This window comes from Cetorhinus maximus, chromosome 21 (genome assembly GCF_964194155.1).
Source record: "Cetorhinus maximus chromosome 21, sCetMax3.hap1.1, whole genome shotgun sequence".
Classification (NCBI taxonomy): domain Eukaryota; kingdom Metazoa; phylum Chordata; class Chondrichthyes; order Lamniformes; family Cetorhinidae; genus Cetorhinus; species Cetorhinus maximus.
This window is the reverse complement of record NC_135899.1, coordinates 80,070,257-80,089,540: the sequence shown is the minus strand read 5'-3', so window position 1 is coordinate 80,089,540 and position 19,284 is coordinate 80,070,257. Positions and strand designations below refer to the sequence as shown.

The window sequence follows — 19,284 nt, the reverse complement described above, 5'->3', positions numbered from 1 at the left end:
GCATGAGGGCGGATGCGCGGGAGATGGGCCAGACACGGTTGAGGGCCCTGTCAACTTGAAAAGAAGACTTGGCTACAGGCTAGGAATAAAGTACTGGTTCCTGCATCCGATATTGTTTCTTGGGGGCTTGATTATAAGCCTGCAAGGCTGCTGGGTGGAGTACCTGCAAGAGTTCACACACCTCTTGTAAGCTATGGGTGTACAGCTCCAAATGCTGGTTCTTAAGAGGAGCCTTTGCTTTTGGGTCCCTGTACTAATTTTAACTCAAGTTTAACCACATAACCACATGGAGATATCCTGACCTTTGAAGAGACGGTTTGACCGCAGGCTAAGAAATAAAGTATCTGCATTTATATAGTGCCTTTCACTATCTCAGGACGTCGCAAAGTGCTTTAATGGAATACCTAGGAATGTAATCACCGTTGGAATGTAGGGAAACGCGTCAGCCAGCTCGGATACGGCAAGCACCCAAAGCAGCAAAGAGATAAAATACAAATACTCTGCTGGTTGATGGGAAATTTTGGTCATTGTACCGGGGTGAACACCCCATGTTCCTCCCTCCTCCCCTTTAGGAGGACGCCCCACGTGACCGCTCTGACCAATGGCAGTCGAGGATGGGCAGCTGGTTAGAACCGGTTCCCGGGTCGCGGGCAGTCGGAGAGAAGCATCGCCAAGCAGATACGCAGCTCAGGATTGCAGCCTGATATACAGCTCGGCCCCACCCGTTTAACCGACAGCCAATATGCCCCGCAAGCCGGTGAGTTAGTTAATCAGTGCACCGGGGCAATACTCAGATTGAGCTGCCCGGACTCCAGCGCTAGGTTCTCTAGACTGATTTAGAGGCTTAAACTCTGCGCTGCGCCCAGGTTTGGGCCCGATTACGGGGCGGGAACAGCGATTATTTTCCGCTGCTTTCTCCCGTTCCATCATATACAAGGGAAGAGGCGGGATACTATGAGCGCGATTGGCGTCCTTTGCATTCTGAAGCGTGTGGGCCGATCCCCGCCCGTTCCCCGGCCCCTCCCCGATCCTTGCCCCTCCCCCTGAACCCCGCCCCACCCCCAATCCTCGTCCCTCCCCCGGAACACCGATCCTCCCCCCACCCCATCGCTGACCCGATCGTTGCCCCTCCTCCGATCCGAGCCCCTCCCCTCCCTCGATCCGAGCCCCGCCCCTCCCTCGATCCGAGCCCCGCCCCTCCGCCGATCCGAGCCCCTCCCCCGATCCGAGCCCCTCCCCCGATCCTCGCCCTTCCCCCGATCCGAGCCCCTCCCTTGATCCTCGCCCCTCCCCCGATCCTCGCCCCTCCCCCGATCCTCGCCCCTCCCCCGATCCTCACCCCTCCCAGATTCTCGCCCCTCCCCGATCCTCGCCCCTCCCCGATCCCCTCCCCGATCCTCGCCCCTCCCCGATCCTCGCCCCTCCCCCGATCCTCGCCCCTCCCCTGATCCTCGCCCCTCCCCTCCCCGATCCTCGCCCCTCCCCCGATCCTCGCCCCGATCCTCCACCGATCCTCGCCCCTCCCCTCCGCCGATCCTCGCCCCTCCCCTCCGCCGATCCTCGCCCCTCCCCTCCGCCGATCCTCGCCCCTCCCCTCCGCCGATCCTCGCCCCTCCACGATCCTCCCCCGATCCTCGCCGATGCCCGATCCTCACCCCTCCCATCGCCCCTCCCCGATCCTCGCTCCCCTGATCCTCGCCCCTCCCCTCCGCCGATCCTCGCCCCTCCCCTCCCCGATCCTCGCCCCTCCCCGATCCTCGCCCCTCCCCGATCCTCGCCCCTCCCCGATCCTCGCCCCTCCCCTCCCCCGATCCTCGCCCCTCCCCCGATCCTCGCCCCCTCCCCGATCCCCTCCACCGATCCTCGCCCCTCCCCTCCCCCGATCCCCTCCACCGATCCTCGCCCCTCCCCTCCCCCGATCCCCTCCACCGATCCTCGCCCCTCCCCTCCACCGATCCTCGCCCCTCCCCTCCACCGATCCTCGCCCCTCCCCGATCCTCGCCCCTCCATGATCCTCCCCCGATCCTCGCCCCTCCCCGATCCTCGCCCCTCCCTGATCCTCGCCCCTCCCCTCCCCCGATCCTCGCCCCTCCCCTCCCCCGATCCTCGCCCCTCCCCTCCACCGATCCTCGCCCCTCCCCTCCGCCGATCCTCGCCCCTCCCCGATCCTTGCCCCTCCACGATCCTCCCCCGATCCTCGCCGATGCCCGATCCTCGCCCCTCCCCGATCCTCACTCCCCTGATCCTCGCCCCTCCCCTCCGCCGATCCTCGCCCCTCCCCCGATCCTCGCCCCTCCCCTCCGCCGATCCTCGCCCCTCCCCTCCACGATCCTCGCCCCTCCCCGATCCTCGCCCCTCCCCTCCCCGATCCTCGCCCCTCTCCTCCCCGATCCTCGCCCCTCCCCGATCCTCGCCCCTCCCCGATCCTCGCCCCTCCCCTCCCCGATCCTCGCCCCTCCCTCGATCCTCGCCCCTCCCCCGATCCTCGCCCCTCCCCCGATCCTCGCCCCTCCCCCGATCCTCGCCCCCTCCCCGATCCCCTCCACCGATCCTCGCCCCTCCCCTCCACCGATCCTCGCCCCTCCCCTCCACCGATCCTCGCCCCTCCCCTCCACCGATCCTCGCCCCTCCCCTCCACCGATCCTCGCCCCTCCCCTACACCGATCCTCGCCCCTCCATGATCCTCCCCCGATCCTCGCCCCTCCCCGATGCCCGATCCTCGCCCCTCCCGTCGCCCCTCCCCCTCCCCTCCCCGATCCTCGCTCCCCCGATCCTCGCCCCTCCACCGATCCTCGCCCCTCCACCGATCCTCGCCCCTCCCCTCCGCCGATCCTCGCCCCTCCCCGATCCTCGCCCCTCCCCTCCCCCGATCCTCGCCCCTCCCCTCCCCCGATCCTCGCCCCTCCCCTCCCCCGATCCTCGCCCCTCCCCTCCCCCGATCCTCGCCCCTCCCCTCCCCCGATCCTCGCCCCTCCCCTCCCCCGATCCACGCCCCTCCCCTCCCCCCGATCCCCTCCCCTCCCCCGATCCTCGCCCCTCCCCTCCCCCGATCCTCGCCCCTCCCCTCCCCCGATCCTCGCCCCTCCCCTCCCCCGATCCTCGCCCCTCCCCTCCCCGATCCTCGCCCCTCCCCCCATCCTCGCCCCTCCCCTCCCCCGATCCTCGCCCCTCCCCCGATCCTCGCCCCTCCCCTCCCCATCTCACCACTTCACTCCCCTCCCACCCAATCTCCTTCCCCAATCCTTGCTCCTCACCCCGATTCCCACCCATGCCCTGGGCCCTGCCCCTCCCTCTACCCTCGCCCTCCTCTCCCCTCCCCGGTCCCTGCCACTCAACTCCTGGTCCCCGCGCCGCCTCTCCCCGGTCCCAACCGTGCCCATCACCCTCCCCCACCCCTCCTCGGTCCTCCCCCTCACCACCACTACCCTTACCCTCTTCGGAACCCTTCCCCCATCCTCCCCCCGGCCCACTTCCCCCAGTTCTCCCCCGGATCCCTTTCTCCCTTTCCCCCACCAGATCCCATCCACACACTGATTCTTTCCCCACCCTGATTCTTTCCCCACCCACCCAAATCCCTTCCCCTCCCCCTCTCCCCCGCCCTCCTCCCCCGCCCTCCTCCCCCGCCCTCCTCCCCCGCCCTCCTCTCCCGCCCTCCTCTCCCTCCTCCCCCGCCCTCCTCCCCCTCCTCCCCCTCCTCCCCCGCGCTCCTCCCCCGCCCCCCTCCCCCTCCCCCTCTCCCCCGCCCTCCTCCCCCTCCCCCTCTCCCCCGCCCTCCTCCCCCTCCCCCTCTCCCCCGCCCTCCTCCCCCTCCCCCTCTCCCCCGCGCTCCTCCCCCTCTCCCCCGCCCTCCTCCCCCTCTCCCCCGCCCTCCTCCCCCTCTCCCCCGCCCTCCTCCCCCTCTCCCCCGCCCTCCTCCCCCTCTCCCCCGCCCTCCTCCCCCTCTCCCCCGCCCTCCTCCCCCTCTCCCCCGCCCTCCTCCCCCTCTCCCCCGCCCTCCTCCCCCTCTCCCCCGCCCTCCTCCCCCTCTCCCCCGCCCTCCTCCCCCTCTCCCCCGCCCTCCTCCCCCTCTCCCCCGCCCTCCTCCCCCTCTCCCCCGCCCTCCTCCCCCTCTCCCCCGCCCTCCTCCCCCTCTCCCCCGCCCTCCTCCCCCTCTCCCCCGCCCTCCTCCCCCTCTCCCCCGCCCTCCTCCCCCTCTCCCCCGCCCTCCTCCCCCTCTCCCCCGCCCTCCTCCCCCTCTCCCCCGCCCTCCTCCCCCTCTACCCCGCCCTCCTCCCCCTCTACCCCGCCCTCCTCCCCCTCTACCCCTCCCCCTCTCCCCCGCCCTCCTCCCCCTCCCCCTCTCCCCCGCCCTCCTCCCCCTCCCCCCCTCCCCCCTCCCCCCCTCCCCCTCCCCCCCTCCCCCCCTCCCCCCCTCCCCCCCTCTCCCCCTCTCCCCCTCCCCCTCTCCCCCTCCCCCTCTCCTCCTCCCCCTCTCCTCCTCCCCCTCTCCTCCTCCCCCTCTCCTCCTCCCCCGCCCTCCTCCCCCTCTCCCCCGCCCTCTCCCCCTCTCCTCCCCCTCTCCCCCGCCCTCCTCCCCCTCTCCCCCGCCCTCCCCCGCCCTCCCCCCCCTCTCCCCCGCCCTCCTCCCCCTCTCCCCCGCCCTCCTCCCCCTCTCCCCCGCCCTCCTCCCCCTCTCCCCCTCTCCCCCTCTCCCCCTCCCCGCTGCCCTCGTCCCCCTCCCCTCCGCTCCTCCCCCTCCCCGCCGCTCCCCCTCCCCCGCCTCCTCTGCCTCCCCCTCCCTCCCCCCCTTCCTCGTCCTCCCCCTTCCCCCTCACCTCCCCCTACCCTCCCTACCCCTCCCTCCCCATCTCCTCCCCCCCGATCTCCTCCCCCAATCCTTGCCCCTCACCCCGATTCCCAGGCCCTGCCCCTCCCTCTCCCATCCCCCTCCTCCCCCTCACTGCCACTACCCTCACCCTCTCCGGACCCCTTCCCCCATCCTCCCCCCCGGTCCACTTCCCCCGATTCTCCCCCCGATCCCCTTTTCGCCGATCCTGCCCGGATCCCTTTCTCCCTTTCCCCCACCAGATCCCATCCACCCCGATTCTTTCCCCTCCCTTCCCCTCCCACCGATCCCCTCACCACACACCTGAACCCCTCCCCTCTTTATCCCTTCCCCTCCTTATCCCTTCCCCTCCCCATACCGGCCCTCCCCGCCCTCTCCCCCTCCCCGCCCTCTCCCCCTCCCCGCCCTCTCCCCTCCCCGTCCCCGTCCCCCGCCCCGTCCCCCTCACCCTACCCTCCCCGGTCCTCTGTCCTCCCGAGTCCCAGCCCCCTCCCTGATCCCCCTCTTCTCGCTGCTCCCCGGTCCCGCTCCAGTCCCCTTGTACCCTCCTCGTCAGTCCCCTTCCTATGCCCCCCATCCCCGCACCCCCCCTCCCCAGCGCTCATCCCTCTGCCCTCTAGCTTCCTGCACTCCCTGCCCCCTAGTGCCACTGGGACCCCCCACCACGGGGCCATCTTCCCACCCCCTCCCCACAGTGCCACCCCCTCATCCGTGCCACTCCTGGCTCTACTTGTCCTCCATTTACCTCAGTGACTGATTTACTTTTCAAAAACATTTTAATGGTGACAAATTATTCAGGGATATGGATTTTGGGTAAAGCGGAAAGCGTTGGACGTACTCGCTACAAATGTTTCCTGACCTCAGTATTTCCAGCATTTTCTCATTTCAGATTTCCATCATCTGCAGTATTTTGCTTTTTGAAAATTTGGGGGCTTGTTTGCTTAAATCTCAGTTTGGGCATTGATTATTCATTAATTTAGTTCCCAAAAGAAAACGTCCCTAGACCGATAAAACTAAAACTGCAGGTTGGTTACTCCACTCTCCCCAAGTCCAGCAATTGGCTCCCTTTCCGCCCGACACCCTCCCAGGGCTTTGTTAGAGTCTCCTAGCCCCATGCCATCTGGACAAAATGCAAATAAAATATTGCTCCACTGTTTGAAATTGTTGGAATCTCTAACCTGGCTCTTTATTCCTCAGTTTGTCTGACAGAGGGGTAACCCCCATGATAGGTAGATCTGTGTTGCTCTGCTTTATGACTGAATAAGGCAGTCATAACCTGCATTTTGCTCGAATATTTCTCACACTTTTTAGAGTGTGTTTGGATTAAACGGAACTTAACTATTTGGAATTTTTTTTCCTGGTGTTTTACATTTCAATACTTAATTTCTATTTTCAAAGGGTTTTGCTAGTGATAAGATTGATAATCGATTGGTTTTTAATCAGGGCATATTGGATGTGCCCCAAGCCTGCTTATGAATCTAGAACTGAAACAGTAAGTGCTTTCAACTTTGCTGAATTCCTTGTGCTACCTAAGAATCAGGGGGTGGATGGGATCTGGTGGGGGAAAGGGAGAAAGGGATCCGGGGAGGATCGGCGAAAAGGGGATCGGGGGGGAGAATCGGGGGAAGTGGGCCGGGTAGTCTCAGTTTGCTGCTGTTCGCATTTTTCCCAGCATCTGACTGCAATATTGTTGGATATGATATGATGGGTTGGGGCTGGTACAAGTATTAAAATTATGGAATGTTTCCCATGGGTTCGGGCACTCGTTGTTCCATGTGACAGTAAAGTATTATTTACATTTTCACATTCAGGATATGACTGCTAGCAACTTTGAGCCTTTGCCTCCTAAGGAATGATCAGAAGCAGTTATTTAATCCAAGGGACTGAGAATGTTTTCACTCAGTGTAAATGATGCTAAAGTTAGTATCATCAATCCCAACCTGTGAGTTGACAAGAAAAGGGTTAAAATGATGTTGAATTTTAAATTTGCATGGGATATGATTGAAACTATCCTGTGCAAAACTGAGAGCCTGATTGTCAAGTTCTTCATGTTTGGTAGCTGCCTCCTGTTGTAGTGAAAAATTGGGAGTGGATTGTGAACATGTGTTTCATAACAAGTCAAACAAGACCTTTCTTGTTTAGAAGTAACTTCCAAAAGTATATTGGAATTTGTTTAAATGAACTCTAGCCCCGGAAAACCTGCCACTATTCCAGTTTGGGTTCTTATTTTAAACCATTTAATATTGCTGAGAAAGAGACATGTGGAAGCTTTTTGTCTTGCACTCATTAAGACACTTTGCAAGAATACCGATATAAAGGGAACCCATAGATCTTATGAACTCAGCAACTCGCGCAGTTGAGTTCAGTTTTAATGACACCACGAATGCCCAAAAAGATGGTGTTGCCATGGGATCCCCTCTAGGCCCAGCTCTTGCAAACATCTTTGTTGGGTTCCATGAGAAATGTGTCTTTCATGGAATTACATCAAACCGCTTACCCCTTGCATATTTCCAATATGTGGATGATACGTTCGCTATATTTAAATCCGCAGCTGCATGTAATAATTTCTTACATGTCATGATGGGCTCCATCCTGCGCTCAAATTCACCTTTGAAATGAAACAGTCAAATGAATTCCCCTTCCTTGATGTACTAGTTGAGAAACCTGCCATGGGGTTCTCTACCACGGTCTACCACAAGCCTACCTTCACTGGTCGATAGCAAAGCAAGCATAATCATTTGAAATTGGAACGGAGTATGATTGTAACAAGGTGATAAATTCTGGGGTAGGGGTTGTTTACAGTTTGATTTGCACTGGACACAGACACTGCTATTGTTGCACATACATCAATAGCTGCTTTCAGAAAATGAAAAACATACTTTAAGTTGGAAGTTATGAAATTACTTAACAGGAAGTGCGTAACCATTTTGAACCAGTCCTTTGTACCAAGCCTTCCTTCCCTTCTACAAACTGTATTTTCAGGTGTACGTGGGTCCAATTGGCTGATCCACTTAATTTTAGAGGTTTGTCTCTCTCGCCCTGCACAGTGTCCAGAAATAACTCATGTCCATCACTGCTTGGCCTGTGTTACTACTGGTTACCATAAACGGGAAGTAGTGGGTTATGCAGAAACCAGTCCTGCATAGAAGCAGGTAGTTGAGATCAACTGACCCAAGAGCAATCTTTAAAAGGGTCTCCTTAAAAACTTGATGGAAAGCTTTGTGGCAAACTCTGGTGCTTTGTGAGAAATCTTGCTAAAGTGTGAACTTTTGGATAGTGTAAGTGTATTGTTTTAGAATGAATAACGACTTACATTTATATGGTAAAACAAAAACAGAATTACCTGGAAAAACTCAGCAGGTCTGGCAGCATTGGCGGAGAAGAAAAGAGTCGACGTTTCGAGTCCTCATGACCCTTCAGTAGAACTGAGTATAGTTAGGAGAGGGGTGAAATATAAGCTGGTTTAAGGTGGGTGGGGGGGAGAGAGAAGTTGAGGGGGGGTGGTTGTAGGGACAAGCAAGCAGTGATAGGAGCAGATAATCAAAAGATGTCACAGACAAAAGGATCAAAGAGGTGTTGAAGGTGGTGATATTATCTAAGAAAATGTGCTAATTAAGAATGGATGGCAGGACACTCAAGGTACAGCTCTAGTTGGGGTGGGGTGGAAAGACTGACAAGGTATTAGTTGTAGATTTAAAAATAATGGAAATAGGTGGGAAAAGAAAAATCTATATAAATTATTGAAAAAAACAAAAGGGAGGGGGAAGATACGGGTTGGGGATGGGGGGAGGGAGTTTAAGATCTAAAGTTGTTGAATTCAGTATTCAGCCAGGAAGGCTGTAAAGTGCCTAGTCGGAAGATGAGGTGCTGTTCTTCCAGTTTGCGTTGGGCTTCACTGGAACAATGCAGCAAGCCAAGGACAGACATGTGGGCAAGAGAGCAGGGTGTAGTGTTAAAATGGCAAGCGACAGGGAGGTTTGGGTCTTTCTTGCGGACAGACCGCAGGTGTTCTGCAAAGCGGTCGCCCAGTTTGCGTTTGGTCTCCAATGTAGAGGAGACCGCATTGGGAGCAACGAATGCAGTAGACTAAGTTAGGGGAAATGCAAGTGAAATGCTGCTTCACTTGAAAGGAGTGTTTGGGCCCTTGGACAGTGAGGAGAGAAGAAGTGAAGGGGGAGGTGTTGCATCTTCTGCGTGGGCATGGGGAGGTGCCATAGGTGGGGGTTGAGGAGTAGGGGTTGATGGAGGAGTGGACCAGGGTGTCCCGGAGGGAACGATCCCTACAGAATGCCGCTGGGGCGGGTGAAGGGAAGATGTGTTTGGTGCCTTTCATGGCCTCAGGACATCTGGAAGTGCTTCACAGCAAATTAAGTACTTTCGAAGTGTAGTACTGTTATTGAGGAATTACGTTGAAGGACATATACTGAGTCCAGCCCAGGGATCTTGTTCACGGAATTTTAAAGCTGGTAAAAGTGAGCAGCATCCAGCTGCAGTATAGGGTGTGATTTTGAACCCAACATCTAATGCTGCCCACAGTGTAGTAGTCTGAAAATTTCCATACCATTGTTTTTCATATCGGGAAGCTGCAGTTTACTAATTTTACCCATATCTCAGTTAATTACAACCCATTAAAATCAAGTGTATTCTTCCACCTGCTCCTCCCTGCCCCAAACTCTTGTCAGTTAATTTAAATTATGTCTCTTCTATCCACCCTTGCATAATCACCTCCCAAGCATCTGTTTCCCATCCCTCTCCCTTATTTACATGCTGCTCCATGGTGGCATCATCCAAAGAATCAGATCAGCTTCCACATGTACACTGTTATGATCCTGGCCGGACCCCCAAGTTGTTGGTGAGATCCAGTTAGGGACCAATAACGTTTTGTTTAAACTAGACAAAGTTTGAGATTCGAGACACTTACTAAATGAAGAAAGCCACAAGATTCCACGGGTTTTGAAGAAACAAAAATAAACTATACAAGGTCAGAAAGATAAAATAATTTACAACATCTATTTTATACTCTAATATTCAGGGTTAATATGAGGTGTATATGAATTAACAGACAAACTTTGGTCAAACACACCATATTGCACAATAAATGCCAAATGCAACCAAAACTGATTCCACAGGTTTCTCAACAAACCCACCCAGATGTCAGTAACACTGAGTCAACCAATCTCACTGAAACTTCGTCTCTCTCACGAGGGATTCCAGTCTTCACCTTCGAAGACCTTGCCTTGGAATTCTGTCCAGAAGTCACTCCAACTCTGACGGCGTCAACGACAGCCCACTTCTTAGGATTTTAATCTCCTCACCCAAGATTACATCCCCCTGGATTCCCAAGTATGCATTCAAACACCAACTCACAAGCACAACTTCAGCTCTTCAGCCGTGTGGAGCAGAACACCGCTGCTCCAAAGGGGTACCTTTGCCCCAGTGGTCTGCAGCACGGAGTCACTAACCTTTGGCTGCCTTCTTCACTTAAAGTCTGCTCCCTGCAGCCTTTTTCCTGTTTGGAGCCTTTTTTCACTGTTCCTCTCTTTTTAAATGAGCTTGGACCTTTTCCTATACCCGACCCCTTTCTGGGATTCTTCTTTTTGGGACCTCTCCCTGGCCTCTGCCTGGGACTGTAGTTTTCCATGACACTCTGCTCCCAGTCACCTGACCTGGGTTTTCACACTTTTTTTCTCTTTATGCACAGGCGTGCTGGGCCTGTCCTGGGCACAAAGAACTTACACTACAGAATTGCGCATGTGCAGCCCGCCCCCGGTCTGCGCATGCGCAAAAACTCTGAGGCCCATGGGGAGTTGAAGTTCCTGACCTCCACTCTCAACTCTGAGGTAAGTATAGTTTTCATAACAACACCAATAATGCCCAGCTCTATCTTCACCTTCTCTCCTAACTCTGCTGTTCTCAGATTGCTTGACTGACTTCCAGTTGCATCAGTGTTAATGTCTTCTTGTTGATTAGGCCCTGGCTCAGTTCCACTTCCTCGCTCTGGCTAACCATTGTGTGCAGTACTCTGTTCTCTGGGTATAACTTGTAATGTGGGATAATCTCTGACATGGTGAATATCACAGCACAGTGTAAAGAAACTATATTTAATAATGGGAAGCATGATGATCAGTAAAAGTACAATGAAATGTGAGGCTAGACTCAATTGGTAGCACACTTGCCTAAACTAAGGTTGTGGGTCATGCCCCTCACCAGAGTTGGGCACAAAATCTAAGCCTTAGTGTAGTATGCAAGGAGTGTATCACTGTCAGAGATGCTGTATTTTGGATGAGACACTAATCCCATGGTACTATTCAAAGAAGAACAGAGTAGTAGTACCCAGTGTCCAGGTCAGTATTTATCACTCCATATCAGAAAAATAAATTATCTGGTCATTATTACATTGTTGTTTGGATCTTGTCGTTTACTGCTGCTTTTTCTGCACTACAACAGTGATTATACTTAAATACAAAAAAGTACTTAATTGAGTTTGGGACTTCAAGGGTGTGAATGGTGTTACATACATTTTTTTTAAAAGTTGCTAATGGGTCAATTACCCACTATGAGAATAGCTTCTGATTCTGAAATCTGACTTTTTCAATACTTTCTCTCCAGTTATTGGTTTAAAAATGATCTATAAAGGATAATCTGAGCCCTGCATGACTATATCTTCACAATGAAATAAGTCTTTTGATATCATCCAAATGAAATTAAGGAAATTACTTGACTTGGGCTCTTAATCATGCATAATCTGATCTTCAATTAAAATAATCACAGCTCCCAGCCTGTCATTCAGTAGTAATAGTATTGCATTGCTAACTATAGTCCATGTGAGTTGATAGAGTTAGCATTATAGCAGGGCCTGCTGCCTAAAGTGGAGCACCAATTTAACTCATACACTCTACCTGAATTCAGGGTGTACAAGATGTTTGAATTGAACTCTGCCTCTATCTTATTACAATTGTTTCGATTTAGAATTTTTATTTCTCACTCTGTTGCATTTTAAAAGCAATAGTCTCGCTGTCTGAGGAATCAGATGAAAGCTGTGGTTATGTCTGGTTAATGGTTGTCATGATAGTGATCTGTTTAAAGTAATTTTAGATGCTCACTGCAGTGGGGATTTTTAAATCCAGGTTAGTTGTTTATACAGGACCCCTCATCTAAATGGGTACATGAAACTTTTGTATTGTTTATGTAGCAGGTATCACGGGTATAATAGATGGGAAAAAGCAAGCTCCGTTTCTCTTTAGTTAGCATTAAATGGCGTGTAATCAAATGCTTTGCAGCACACACTTTCTGTTCAATTTTGATGCAGTGCTGAGATATTTAATGACTTTCTATAGACTAGTTCTTGGATTTTGATAATCAACGGTTGTTAACTGAGGTAACATAGACAAACTTCAGTGAGTTAAATCCATTTAAAAAGTTGAAGGGTTTCAGTGTAGCATTTATACATTGATGTTCAAAGTTGTTAAAATTAGGTCACTATAGGGGTGTCCAAGGATCCATTGATATTAATGGCCACATCTGTTTGCAATTTCTGGACCCAGAATATATTTAAATATAAAAAAGCAGCCTGTGTATATTCTGTGTTCAAACTGTGGTTCTCTGAAGGTAGCTTTTCAACTCTCTTTAAAAGGTCTGGTGAGCTTTTGATTAATCGTTTAAGCATTGAAATTTGTGTGAACTTTGTCTCCATTTTCTACTTTTTTTTTCATGTACATACCTTGACTAAATGAGTGATGGTCAGCAGCTGACTAATCCTGGCCTCACCCAAACACCATATGTACCTTTGATACTTTCAGGGATGCTAAATAGATTGAAATACACTAATGCATTTGGAGGGGATTTGGATTTTCAACAGCTAACTGGCATGGTTTTTAACTGTGAGGTTTACCTACAGTCTGTTTTCACAGTATTGCTGCAGAAATAACTGTTAAACCTTGTAGTAAAACACTAACACTCCTCTCTTTACTGTCCTAGGTTGTGGCTCCAAAACCTGAAGTAAGTACATTTTTCATATTATAGGTTTTACGCATATTCATTAAAAGCTGACTTGCTTATTTCTAAACTGTCTGTTTTGCTTTGCAGGAACTAAGGAGGTCATCACGAACCAAGGTAGGTATCGGAGTACTCGTGAGTCAAGTCAGCTGGGTTTTAAGTTTGTATGTGTATAGTCACAGACTTCTGAAAGTGCAGTGCAGATCCCTTGAAGGCTTGACTGCATGTCTAGTGTGTGTCAAGTTCACTGTGAGGCTACTGTCCTCTCTGGAGGCATTGAGGAAAATTAGCTGATAATATGAATTACATTAAAAAGAACAGAGTCTGTCTCCCGTGGAAATATTCAGCATACTGCTTAATTTGTGGAAGTGATAACTAAAGCAAATTGGATAGTTTCCCAAGTGGCTTGCATGTACTTGTTTTAATCAATTATTGATTGATTGAAGATTTGTTACTTAGTCTCTTTCTTACTCTGATTCACAACAGCATTCTGTCCAACCTGCAGCTCCAACCAAGAAGGCACCAGCCAAGGTAAGCCTTTCACCACACTCTCACCTGACACTAAATGCTCAATTTCAATTAATTCTCTGCTGCAGCTAACTTTAATTGGATAAGCAGATATTGATGATCAGAATTGACCTCAATTTGATCGTGGACAGTTAAATTAGTCAATCTTATTTGGGGTTCTATCACTGCCTTCAACACTCCAGAAATGAATAGGATGGGTGGGAATTGTCAGCATTCCTGACCCTGGTTGCGATCTAGTGGATCCCACTGAAGGTTGAGTGAGGCCAAGATTGGGCTTTACTGTCACACCAGCATTGCTGTATTTTAATAGCCCTCCCTTGTTGCTCTGAAGAGGCGATAAGCCCAGTGACAAGTTGCTCTATCTGTAGAACGTGTCCATCAGGTGTGTGCTGTATATTTCCTGGCACTGCTGAGTAGCCTTATAGATGGTGGAGAGGCTTTGAGGGGCTAGAAGGTGAGTCACTTATTGCAAAGTGCCCCACTCTGCCCACTGTGTGAATATGACTGGTCCGGTTAAGTTTCTGGGCAGTAATGACCCTCAAAGTGGAGAACTCTAGGGTGGTGATGTTGAAAGTCTAGGTGAGGTAGTTAGTTGTTATCTTATTAATCTTTTCCTGCTACTTGTGATGCGAATATTACTTGTTGACGCAAGCCCAGATATTGCCCAGGTGCTGCTGCAGGCTGGCATAGGCTTCCTTATTATCAGAGTTGAATATCGTGTAATTGTCAGAAAATACCTCCACTCCTTACCTTGTGATGGAGACCAGACCATCTGGTCAAGGCCACTTCCCTTGGGAACTGCAGAGTTGTTTTGGGACAGCGTGATTTGTCTCCGTCAACCACAGCCATTTTCCTTTGTACCAGATATGACTCCAGGGTTTACCCTTTTATCCTTTTGACCTGTTTAGTTCGTGGTGTCACCTTGCCTTAATGTCGACAGCAGTTACTGTCAACTCTCCTGTGACATTCACCTCATCCATTCATGTTTGGAGCAAGGCTGTAATGAGATATGAGCTGGAATGATTCAGGTAGAACCCAAATTGAGCATCAGTGAGCAGGTTGTCGGCAAGCAGGTGATGGCACTAATGAAGACTCCTTCCATCACTTTACTGGGCTGTAAATTGGCTGAATTAAATGTGGCCTGCTTATTGCAAATGAGCCATAGCTGCACCAGAGCCAAGATGATGCTGCAATCCACAGTCATCACTGTGCTCTTTCCTAATGGGGCATAGGCACAGGAAGAGACCAGGCCCTTTTCGTCTTCTCCACCACTTAGTTATACCATGACTGGTCTGTATCTAATTCCATTTTACCTCTCTTGGTTTGGTAACCTTTAGTCATAGAATATTACAGCACAGAGGAGGCTGTTTGGTCCATCGAGATTGCATGAACTCTTTTGAAAAGCAATCCAGTTATGCCCATAATGCTGCCATTTTTTTCTCCACGTAATTATCCAATTCCCATTCCAATTATTATTCAATAATGAGGCTGTTATTCAACATGTATCCAGAGGTGTCAGCTGTGGCTCAGTTCATAGCACCCTCGCCTTTGAATCAGAGGGTTGTGGGTTCATGTCCCACTCCCGGAAACCAAGAACTGTGATTGTACTCGAAAGAGTTGCAATCTGTGACTGTTGATAACTCGAAAGAGTTTCAACATGTATCCACAACGGTGTCAGGCAGTGCATTCCAAATCCTAACCACTCGTTGTGTAATAACATTTTTCCTCATGTCTCCTCTAGTTATTCTGCCAGTCACCTGAAAGCTGTACCCTCCGGTTATTGCCCCTTCAGCCATTGGAAAGAGTTTCTCTTTATTTACTCTGTTTAAATCCTTCATGATTTTCAACATCTATTAAATCTCTTCTTAGCCACCTCTGTTCTAAGCAGAATAATTCCTGTTTCTCCAGTGTATCCACATAATGATAATCGCTAACCCCTGGAACTATTCTAGTAAATTTCTTCTGTACCCTCTTCAAAGTCTTCACACTTTCAAAAGTGTGATGGTCAGAAATGGGGGCACTACACCAACTGGGCACATCCTAGAGATTTATAAAAGCTAAAAGCTACTGCGGATGCTGGAAATCCAAAACAAAAACAGAATTACCTGGAAAAACTCAGCAGGCCTGGCAGCATCGGCGGAGAAGAAATCAGTTAACGTTTCGAGCCTTCATGGCCCTTCGGCAGAACTGAAGCATAGTTAGAAGAAGGGAGAAATATAAATTGGTTTAAGGTGGTGGGGGGGTGGGGAGAGAGAGAGACATTGAGGGTGTGGTGATTGTGGAGATGAGCAGATAATCAAAAGATGTCACAGACAAAAGGGTCAAAGAGGTGTTTTGTCTGAGAAAAGTGCTAATTAAGAATGGAGGACAGGATATTCAAAGTACAGCTCTAGTGGGGGTGAGGTGGAAAGGCTAACAAGGTTTTAGTTTTAGATTTAAAAATAATGGAAATAGGTGGGGAAAGAAGAATCTATATAAATTATTGGAAAAAAAAGCAGGGTGGGGGGGGGAGAAACGGGGTGGGGATGGGGGGAGGGGGAGTTTAAGATCTAAAGTTGTTGAATCCGCCGATACTGCCAGACCTGCTGAGTTTTTCCAGGTAATTCTGTTTTTGTCCTAGAGATTTATATTGGTTTAGCATAACCTCCTGGCTTATCCTATACCTCTGTTTATAAAGTTCAGAATCCCATATGCTTTATTGTCTGCTTTATTAACCTGTCCTGTCACCCTCAAAGATTTGTGCACAAACACCGCTGGTCTCTCTCTTCATACGCCCCCTTTAAAATTGTACCATTTAGTTTGGATAATCCCTCATTCTTCCTGCAAAAGTGTCATCTCACACTTTTCTAGACTGAATTTCATCTGCCATGTGTTTGCGCATTTTGCCACTCTCTATATCTTCTTGATGTCTATTACTATCTTTCTCACTGTTTGCTACACTTGCAAGTTTTGTGTTTCCTGCAAATTTCTAAATTCCGCTTAAGTCCAAGTCAGAAATGTATATCAAGAACAGCAGGGGTCTCAGTCGTGGAAACTGGGGAACACCACTATATACTTCCCTCCAGTGTGTAAAGCAGCCATTCACCATAATTCTCTGTTTCTCTGTCCCTTAGCCAATATGTATCTGTGCTGCTACTGTCCTATTTACCCCATGGGTTTCAATTTTGCTAACAAGCCCAATATGTAGTACTTTCAAACCCAACAAAAGTCTGTCAATCTCAGTTTTAAAATTGTCAGTTAACCCTCTACCTAAGCAACTTTTTGGGAAAGTGTTCCATGTTTCCATATTGTGTATCTTCCTGAATGGCCTAACTCTAATTTTAAGATTGTCTTCCCCCGCATCTCTGCCTCCTCCGTTGTGGACACTCCACCAGAGGAAATAATTTCTCGCTATGGACCCAATTGAATTCTTCAATCATCCTAGGAGCTTGGACAACCTCAGGAATATGCATTAGAAAAATATTTTCAAAGAAAAATAATGCAATTTTGTGGAAAAAATGTGAATTACAAAGGGAGCAATCTAATCCTCTGACTGCATGAACTCTTCAATCCAAATGATGAGTGATGGTGTTTGGGGGTGCGGCAGGTGGGAGGTAGGGTTGGGAAATCTGGGTGGAACAATGCAGGCAGAAGTCCTGGAATCGAACAGTTGGGTGCTGTAACTTTATTTTGGGGGGAGGGTAATGGGAGAAAGAGGGGAAAACTGCTGTGTGGCCATTTGGTTCAATGGATATCTCTGTGCACCTAAACAATCAGCCCCCACCCACCCATCCACCCAGTCTTTAAAGAACTAAATGGCTATGGGTTGAATGTCATTCTCTTGTTTTGGACAGTAATGTTTTTCTCTCTCATAGAAAGCCAAGAAGCCAAAGGTCACCAAAGGGAAAGCGAGTGATTCAAACCAGGATCCTAATGCTGCTCCAGCCCAAAATGGGGAAAATAAAGAGGTAAAACCCTACAGTCCCCATACACTCTCTCTGTGCTCATTGGAGCCACATATAGGATTCTGGAGGTGGGTGGCTGAAGTGTGTCCTAGATCTGAAACCTTGCTTTGATCTAAATATACAATTTGTTTAAGGTCTGCTTTTAAGATCTTGTCTAATTTCAGCTGCATCACCAGTTTCCCTGCTCATGTAGTTGAGCTGTACAGGTTAGAATGTCCTGGATTTGATTCCTGATCTGCCGGGTCGGGATGTTACATTCTGCCTCCTTCCCTGAATTCAAAAGCAGTAAACCAGCCAGTGTGGTCGAATGACTCCTCCTGTAGAGTGCCTGTGAGGACAACTGTTAAAGGCAGGATTGAGCCGTGGTGGTGGCAATGCCTCTCACTATGTGGGCAAGTTAGCAGGGCACCAGCACCCATGTAATTAAACTACCGCAGGGTCTGAGAGAGCTGTGGCTCAGGGCTTGGTCTTCGGGATCAACCTTCCTCTTCCTGCATCCATAATCACGCCCACATTGTCCTCTCAGCTATGTCATCAGAATAAATTCTGTAATAAGTAGTAGTTGAAAACTAATCTAAATGGTTTCATTTTCCTTTGCAGGCATGAGAATTGAAATCTGATGGGCGAAAGTCTTGTCCAAGTCTGGAGAGTTTGCCAATCTCCTGTCACTTGTACAATTGAAAGGAATATTTTTATCAATTTTTATAAATGCAACATTTTTGTAGGTTGAGTGGGCAGATGTTGCGAATTCTTGCAGTGTTTTTATTTTCTGTAGACTTTGTATACTGACATGATGCATGCTGAAACTGCTTGACATTAAACTGTTTTATGCTCCCTCCCTAAACCCCAAAATTTGACCATTTTCTATCTGTACTGTCAGTTGAAGCTGTATTTGTAATGTTGGTAGCTGTTAGTGGCACATTTTGCTCTCCATGTGAAATTATCATTCTTGCTTGACAATTTGACAATGAAAAATGTAACTTTTTTTAAAATTACTGTTTTAAAGTGAATATTCTTTGGAATATGTTTTGACTCAGTTTTCTGAATTCAATCATATTTTGCTGAGTATCATGGAGTTTTAAATTTGCTACTTAAAATAAAGTTGGATACTGTTATGCTTGGGAATGAAGTTGTCTGTCTCTCTCTACACTTGAAGCCACAGTTCCACTGACATTAGCCATTCTTGGTGCCTCAGCCTACACAGAGTCTCCAGAGTGGTCCATGGGAGAAAGGTCACATGGTGGGGTAATATCTCACTGTCACATGCAAAAATCTTATGAAATTGTAACTCAAGAGTTGAAATCACAAGTTGTTATGCTCTTCCCCTCACCCAGCACCAATAACGGCAATCAGGATCGCCAGAAACAATCTTAAATCACACAGGGAGCAGGAGTCAAGCATTATCAGAGCTGTAACAAGGAGAATGAGTAATTGACCATGGGAGAGAACAGAGACTAGAATGCACAGTAATCCCTGGTGGGGCAGAACGGGGAACATGGTACAATTTCCACGTAATTCACTCTGTTCCTCCTGTTTATAATTTTTCAGTTCTGATCAACATTTACACATGCAATTCTCAAGAGAGATGTTTTTATATCCTTGGTTTCCTAGAATACTTTTTTTTAACCATCCGTTTTTGTTTCCTCCTTCCTTTCTTCCCCCTTGCAGATTTAATTGTTCCCACAACTGAGCTGATGGGCTGTTGAAGTAGCCTGAGCTAAAGATTTTTTTTTGCTCTTGCCTGTCTTCTGATAACCCAGCCAATAACTATTTACATTTATTTGGCACCTTTTAACCTAGTAAAAATATCCCAAAGTGCAACGAAGGAGTCACAAGGGCATACTCAGCATGCTGAGGGAGTGTTACACAGACCTCTAACTTGCCCGGCTCATGTCCTCTACGCACTCAGTGCGCGCGATTCGGTAAAATCCTCCGATTTAGACACTCCGTTCCCAGTGAAACACCAGATGGCGCCAGAACTTCATTTTTAAA

The 19,284-nt window shown here is 50.0% G+C and overlaps 1 long non-coding RNA gene across 1 annotated transcript; it reads left to right on the top strand.

Moving 5' to 3' along the window:
- The first annotated feature begins 601 nt into the window (after nucleotides 1–601).
- Nucleotides 602–18,417, top strand: LOC144696041 (uncharacterized). Its single transcript, XR_013580062.1, has 6 exons — nucleotides 602–757; nucleotides 12,803–12,823; nucleotides 12,911–12,937; nucleotides 13,307–13,351; nucleotides 17,203–17,295; nucleotides 17,893–18,417. It is a non-coding gene; the product is annotated as an uncharacterized LOC144696041 (long non-coding RNA).
- The last annotated feature ends 867 nt before the right edge of the window (nucleotides 18,418–19,284 follow it).